General features: G+C 37.6%; 1 pseudogene; it reads left to right on the top strand.

The window, feature by feature from the left end:
* The first annotated feature begins 208 nt into the window (after positions 1 to 208).
* Positions 209 to 340, top strand: LOC148360051 (U2 spliceosomal RNA; annotated as a pseudogene).
* The last annotated feature ends 6,996 nt before the right edge of the window (positions 341 to 7,336 follow it).

The following is a 7,336-nucleotide window of genomic DNA, read 5'->3' as shown; positions in this document are numbered from 1 at the left end:
CTATTCTATGAATGGAACTTGGGAGGAAAAGCCGTTTTTTGACCTTGGAGGTGCTTGTCTCTGAACACCAAGTGAAATCGTAAAACCACACACTTATCGAGCACTACAGAAATACAAATACACAACGTTATAAAAGCATAAAGTATATACTGGGTGTAAAATATAGACTATATTATATAGTAGACCGTAAAGAAGCATACCGTAAATGTTAAATTCACGGTATAAGAGGCCTTTGCCATGATCTTTGATTTTTGCATTCCGGAGATGGAATAAGAGCTTGCTCTGTCCACTCCACACATCGGCCCGGTATAGCAGTACCTCCGGGAACGGTGCATTCGCAATGATTGCAGCAAGGCTTTAGGGCTAGGACCTTAGCTTGGCCTTTTGGCTGAGAGTAAGTGTCCCGGCTCCTAGGCTTTGTAGCGTATTATGAACTGACCGATAACGGATAATGGATAATGAATAACGAAGATAGATCAATAACCCTTAAAAACCCAAAAACCCCCCGTAATTTCCCCCACATCTTGTAACATTGAAAATATGCAAAAAAAACAAATTTTCACAAAACAAATGACTAACAGAACCAAAATGACTTTAAGTAATTCCCATTGATACTCGAAGAGCAGCATTTATTCAGAAATCAGCGTCGTGAAAAAAAAAAAAGTGTCAAGTGTTGAAAGTGTTAATAATATGCGCTAATATGGTTAAAAAATAGAAACGCAGGATAAACCAAATTTACTAAGGAAAAGGGGTGAATCTGCTTCGTGCCCCGGCCTATTTCCAGTCCCATGGTATGTTCGATTATGCCTTCTTTGTAATTTGGTGAACACTTGTGCAAACATGGCCTTGAAACGGCAACAAGAGTCTGGAGCAGAGAAACAAAAAAGAAACGAGATGAAGCTCCTGCGTCCCATTTTGGTGCACTGTTTTTAAGGGCGCACTCTCCTTGGTTCGATTTTTTTTGTTTCCGGCTCATATGGCGCACTGGCCTATTCCATGCAACTGCTCCGGCGCACTGGCCTATTACATGAGAGTCTCACGCGAGTGCCTGTAATACAAAAACAAGTGTGGGTATTAAAAAAACAAAAAAACAAAGAAGCACCGGAGACAAAACAGAGTTTGATTGTGGTTTAATCAAGTATTTATCACAAAGTAAAACACCAGAATACAAATTGTAAGAAAAAAAGAAAGAAAAATGACCAACAGTCTGGTAATAACGGTTTTTTTCAACAAAGCCTTCAAACTCAGTGGATGATAGTGTAGGGCAGATATTATTATTTTGAAACAATATGCCACCCGGCACGTAGTACCTGTTACTTCTTTGTGCTCGAAGCAAGACTCTTGTGTGATGTCTTCAGGTATTGAAGTATTCTTCTGAAGTTCTCTGGAGGTTTATCTTCAAAAGAATTGTGTTTTGTTTCCAAATGTCACTTCGGTTTTGACGGCTTCCGACTTTCATGTAAAATACACACTGAGCTTTTCGTCCTTCTTTGTTTTCAAAATAATGGATTGCATAAAACGCGTTTTCTTTATTTTGCCATGCTCAGTATTTTCAAATAAACTTTACTGGTGTTTCTCTGTGGTGGGAAGTGGCCGGTGTAGACTACCATTACCGCCATCTACTGCTAAGGAGTGTAATTGTTTTCCTGGTCCCCTCAAACAGCAACCAGCCAACCATGCAGTTGACCTGTTGACGAAATTAAACTGTTGTTATTTTAGCTAAACCCATAAACCCATGTACTTTCCAAATCCATTCAACACGTGGACTGAGCAATTAGGGAAAAAAACACTGGACCGTGTGTTCAGTAAGATGAAACATCTAGTTGGATCCGCCCATCTCTGTCTGTCCCTCACCCCCTCATACACCCCTCCCCCTCTGGAGGAAACAAAGCCTATACAACAAAGACAGTTAAAACATCTTCTTTGTTCCTTTATCTCTTTGTTTTCCTTATCCTCACTGTAAAATGTGAAACTGGAGTCGTCCAATTTTGTTGTCACAATATGTCCCATGTTGTAACAATGACAATAAAGGTATATTCTATTCTATTCTATTCTATTCTATAAGCAAACAAACATGGTAGTCAGTTTCCGTTGTGCAGTGGTTAGCATATTCGCCCAAAGCGAAAAAAAGTCCACGGTTTGAGACCGGGTAGAGGGATAGGCGGCACCAGCCTGTACACACCATAGGAAATGGTGCCCCTGCAACCCGAGAGGTCCAGTCAGAAAAAATATTTTTGAATTTAGAAATAGAAAAAAGGATCAAATTGAAAATTAACTTCCACCTGCTAGTCATTTAGCTAATTTTAAAGATTACGAACATTTTGGACAATGAAAAAAACAAAAACAACAGACCATGTGTCACTCATTTTGGCTCTAATCAAAATAGTTTCGGTCACTGGTAGCAGCCAACATGATCGTAGATTGCCAATAGGTGGTCTACATAGTTTGGTCTGAGTAAATAGGTCCCGTGTTGTGTTTTTAAGGTTGGTTACTGCTTGATAAGGGAAATTGTAGTAATTAATTAAGGGAGCGATTGGCTGAGGTTTGAAAATCTAAGTTTCTGAATTGTACTTTATTGTTACATAGGTTTATCTCAGGAGGTAGGAACCCATAATGTTGAAAGAGCCATATTGGACCCAAAAAACCTGTCTGGAGCCGTAAAAATATCAAAACCTTTGTTTAAGCCTTTTAAGGAAGGCAACACATATGGCATACATCTCGATATTCATTGGAAACCTCCGGTTTTGTCATGTTTGTCCTCCTACAGAAAATTGATCATTTTCCATTATCAAATATTTTTCAACAAGTGCCAGGGAACCACTAAGAAGCCTCAAATAGCTACATGGGACTCCAGAGGTGCTGGATGACGACCCCCTGTTTACAGTATTTGATATTGAGGGCATATCACAACTATGTTTTACAACCAAAAATACTTAGTGCTGATTAGGGGGTACTTGAGTAAAACAAATATATTACAGTGATTGATTTGCTATAATACAACAAAAAATAATAATGATGGTAATAATAATAATAAATAAACACTGTTTACCATGATAGCATCACTGTCCTTAACAGTCCCATCCTCCTTCTTCTTCCTCTTCTTCTTCTTAGGGTTTAATAGCGGTTGGCATCCATCTCTTTGAGGCATTACCGCCCCCTATCACAACATCCTCGTCACTATTCCCCTACTCAAATCCTGTTTAAAAGTCCTGCACTACTCAGAAAATGTAAAAGAACACTCCTTTGAGGCCCACTGTTCAAGTCCAGCAATTGTTTCATTGATACAGTCCCATCCTGTGACTAAGTAAGAAATTTAGCGTATGGTCTAGCATGCCTTCCACCACCAGGGGGCCCCAACTGGCGTTTTGAACAGGGCACAGGTGCATCAAATTATCACACACCTGGAACCAATCATCTTGAACCCTTAAAAATGACATTTTTTGCTTTCACCTTTTTGTGTCATTTTCACCAACCACCGCGTCAGACTTCTTTGATATTGGTTTTGTTGTTACTTTGCTACTTGCATTTTCCTGTCCCGGTTCGAGTTTCTGGTTTTTGTTCAGGCATTTTGTTCGTTTTGTGCCCAATTGTTTGTTTGGTATTTATGTCCTGAGTTTGTCAATAAATACAGTGCAACGGCGGTTCTCGACCATAATCAGTTCCAGAACCCTGTTCGAAAACCGATTTGTTCGATCACCGAAATCATTTTTCCCATTAAAAATAATGTAAATCGTTTTAATCCTTTCCAACACCCTGAAGGTTTACCTTGAATGTTTAACGTAAACATAAAGCTAACCCAGGCTAATCGTACGTTCGCGTTATCGTAATCTTCCGTACGAAAGATTACGCTAACATGAACGTGTAAAAATAAAAAAAAGGATAAAGAAAAGAATTATGAATAGGATTTCTTACCTTTGTGGTGGTCAACAGAAGGCGCATGCTGTATTCCCTAGCAAGATCAGACACTCGAACACCTCCTTCATATTTGGCTATTATTTCTTTCCTAAATGCAATAGTTGTACGCACTACTTTTCTTTTTTCACCTGTAGCAACTTTGCTGCTTGCACTGACTTTCTTCGGAGGCATAATTAGGGGCTAAAAGACTTCGTACACCTATATTAAAAGCGAAAGCAAAACGAAGCACGTCCGCACGCGATAACAGTTGGTCACGGAAAGAGCGATCTACACCCGTACACCGCTCAGCAGCGCATCCTAGCGTACGCACTCACACATTACCGGCGTTCGAACTCCGATTTTTTGACCGAACGGCGAAGCAAGAATTTCTCTAAATTTTTGGTCGGACTCCGATTTGTTCGAACCGAGAGCCGTTCGAAAACCGAGGTTCCACTGTACCGTCCTTGTTTTGAGCACCTCTACCTGCAGTTCCTGCCTCCTCCAAATATGTCCATCATCATAACAATTGAAGTTGTCTTTACAAAGTTTCCCTAACTCTGTCTAAAAATGTGTCAAGCCACAGATGAGTCTGTTTGGGGACCTTGATTTTTAGACTTCCTGGATGTATACAGTCAATTGCTCTCAAGATAATTAAATTGCCACATTATGTTCTGTCGTGTAATTATTTTATTGAAAACTGCTTCATTTACAAGAACTCAATGACATTCCGAATATGTATTCCCCAGCCCAGTGTGAGAACTTGGCAAGAGCACAAAATAAGTGAATACAAATAATATCCAGCGCTACGGGAAAATGTCCGTTTTCTCAATTGGTTCTGAAATATGACCAGTGTTCTTTTTGTACAATTCTTCATGTGGCGCTTGGGGGTATTGGTGTCCTTTATGAAAGGGGCCATTACACGTCATCTCCGCTACATCGGCCTCCTCAAGTCCTTTGCGCCTGTCAAAGCAGACATGTTGTGACCAAATTATACCCTCATTAAACGGTGTAAAAAGGGCAAAAATGGCAGGCTGGGTGTTGCTTTTTTCACAAAATACAGTGGTAAAGTATTTGAACCTTTCGGAACATTGCACAATTGTGAATAAAAGAGCTATTAAACGTGATTTAAAAAATTGTCAAAATCACACATGGGAAGAAACTTGCTCTGTTCTAGCTTACACCAACCAGTCAAGGCATGTTTATTTGTACAGACGTCAATATGGTTAGTGTAAATAAGAGGCGAGCAGTTTCTTTTTAAATGAAAGTGGAATAAGAAAGCTTGATGCGGTTGATAAAATGGTTGGAGTGCTTATTTTTGCCCACTTTCTACCACAGAGGAGGAAGTCTCCTAACATTTGAAGCCCATTTTCCAAAAGTAAGTTAAACTTCACTTTATTTATTTTTATCGAGCATATTATTTTATGAAATGTTTATTTTTTTAGTACTAATCAATTGAGTAACTCATATAAACCTTAAACATAAAAAATATAGCACTGAAGTCAATTACGAACAAATCCAACTTGCGTCCGATCAGTGTCCAGACTCTTGAGAAAAAAAGACATTTTCAGCACAAGTGACAATTTTTTTTTAAAGGCTAGCAAATTATTATTCTTTCTGTTTCAATGACATGTTTACCGTCAAACATCTGAGGAGATATTTAATTATTATCATTCATCATTTCAATTAGATAAGCTTTATGTAATCATTCAATAAGAGCATAAAAGGTGAAACACTCATGGATTTTATGATATTTTTTTTCAAAACTAGCATAATTGTTTAACTAGGTTGAGTAAATTTGAGACGCATCAGTGACATCAAGGGTACACAAATGTGTCCTTTCAGTGGTAGCTGATACTTATTCAATGGAAATGTGAGGTCATATCTAGCAGGAGGATCAGTTTCATGTTCTATTTTACAAAATTTAAATGTATTCCATACCTGTCAACCTGTACGTTTATTATGCATTTTAAGACGTGTACGACGTACAAGAAAATCTGTACAGAAAAACTTAAATTTGTCAACTATGGGTACCATCCGGTATCACGAAACGGCAAATCAATCAAGTCAAACGAGTTGTGTGTTTCATGTAGGTTATTAGTCTGTAATAATAGTTTGTAATAGTCTTTGATCCGTGCAGCCCTTTGAGACTCTTTGTGATTAAGGGCTATACAAATAAACATGACTTGACTTCGAGCTGTGTAGTGAAAGGAAGTCCGTCTCTTTTTAGAGAATGGGCTTTTTTGGCTCAAGTCATTAAAGAAAGCCGGCTCTCAAACAACTCACTTGCTTTGATGCATTATATTACGAATTATTATGTTGTATAAAGAAGTTAAGAAAAAAAGGAAGTATAAAAGGAGAAAATGAAAAAAGACAGGTTTGTGGTTATCCCTTTAATCAGTATATTACCAACAATGATTTAATGCAGAAAATGAATTCATAATTGGAATAAGAAAATGTATTATTCTACTTAATTATGTTTGCAAGTATTTTTTCCTTATACAGTGAACGTCCAAGCTACTTTTTTATAATAAACCTCATTCATGTCGAGCAACTCAGACTCTCACAACAAAGTGTTAACAGCATATATGATATAACGAAACACATGTACAATATAACATGTTAAACTACATATATAAACACGTTTGAAATAAATATATAATGTAAGATTATTTTGTATTTTGTAAGGGAAAATATAACATATTGTAAGGGCATGGAGCCGTGGAGCTTGACAGGTATGGTATTCCCACCTGCAAACTTGTGAAATTGAGGTTCAACCGGACTTGAGAATCTGACCACAAACTGAAGAAGAAAAAGTTTTCTAGTCAGTGTGGGTTATTGTGTGTTTTTCCAAACATTTACAGGTGTCCTTATTGTATTGAGGATAGCTTACAATTAATAATAAAAGGGCGAGGAATAAGTAATTCAGACCGATGTTTCTTTAATTTTGAATTATTAAAAATAATACTAAAACAGCAGTCCGTGAATTTAAAGAGTGTGTTTTTTGGCTTACTTGTGTTTTAAGAACTGAACAACTGAAACCATGGAAACATTTTCACAGGTTTAAACTAATTTAAAAGTGTGCACTGCAAGGGGCTTGGTAATGTAGGTCTATTACCATTGTAGGTTTTTTTGTTTTTACCATTTTTGGTATTTTGTTCAGACCACTATTAATACTTGTCCCTACCATTATTGTGTTGAAATTGTGGGTTTGAAATGTCAAGTATTTTTGTTCAATTTTTGCTTGTAGGGAATGGTGCTGTGTTATGGCTTTGATTTGAAAATGTTTTTCCTGAAAGGTAAATGTGAATAGGGGTAGGTATTTAAAAGCGTCAGCTTGGGAATATGTTTATGTATGTACTATCATATCGTATATCTTATTTGCAGAAGTAAATAGAAGGAAACCAAGATGGAGGCCACGATTGATGTGGATGGATGGTGTCAT

Source organism: Urocampus carinirostris, chromosome 9 (genome assembly GCF_059441175.1).
Source record: "Urocampus carinirostris isolate Australia breed hairy pipefish chromosome 9, RoL_Ucar_1.0, whole genome shotgun sequence".
Classification (NCBI taxonomy): Eukaryota; Metazoa; Chordata; class Actinopteri; order Syngnathiformes; family Syngnathidae; genus Urocampus; species Urocampus carinirostris.
This window is presented reverse-complemented; position numbering and strand designations above follow the sequence as displayed.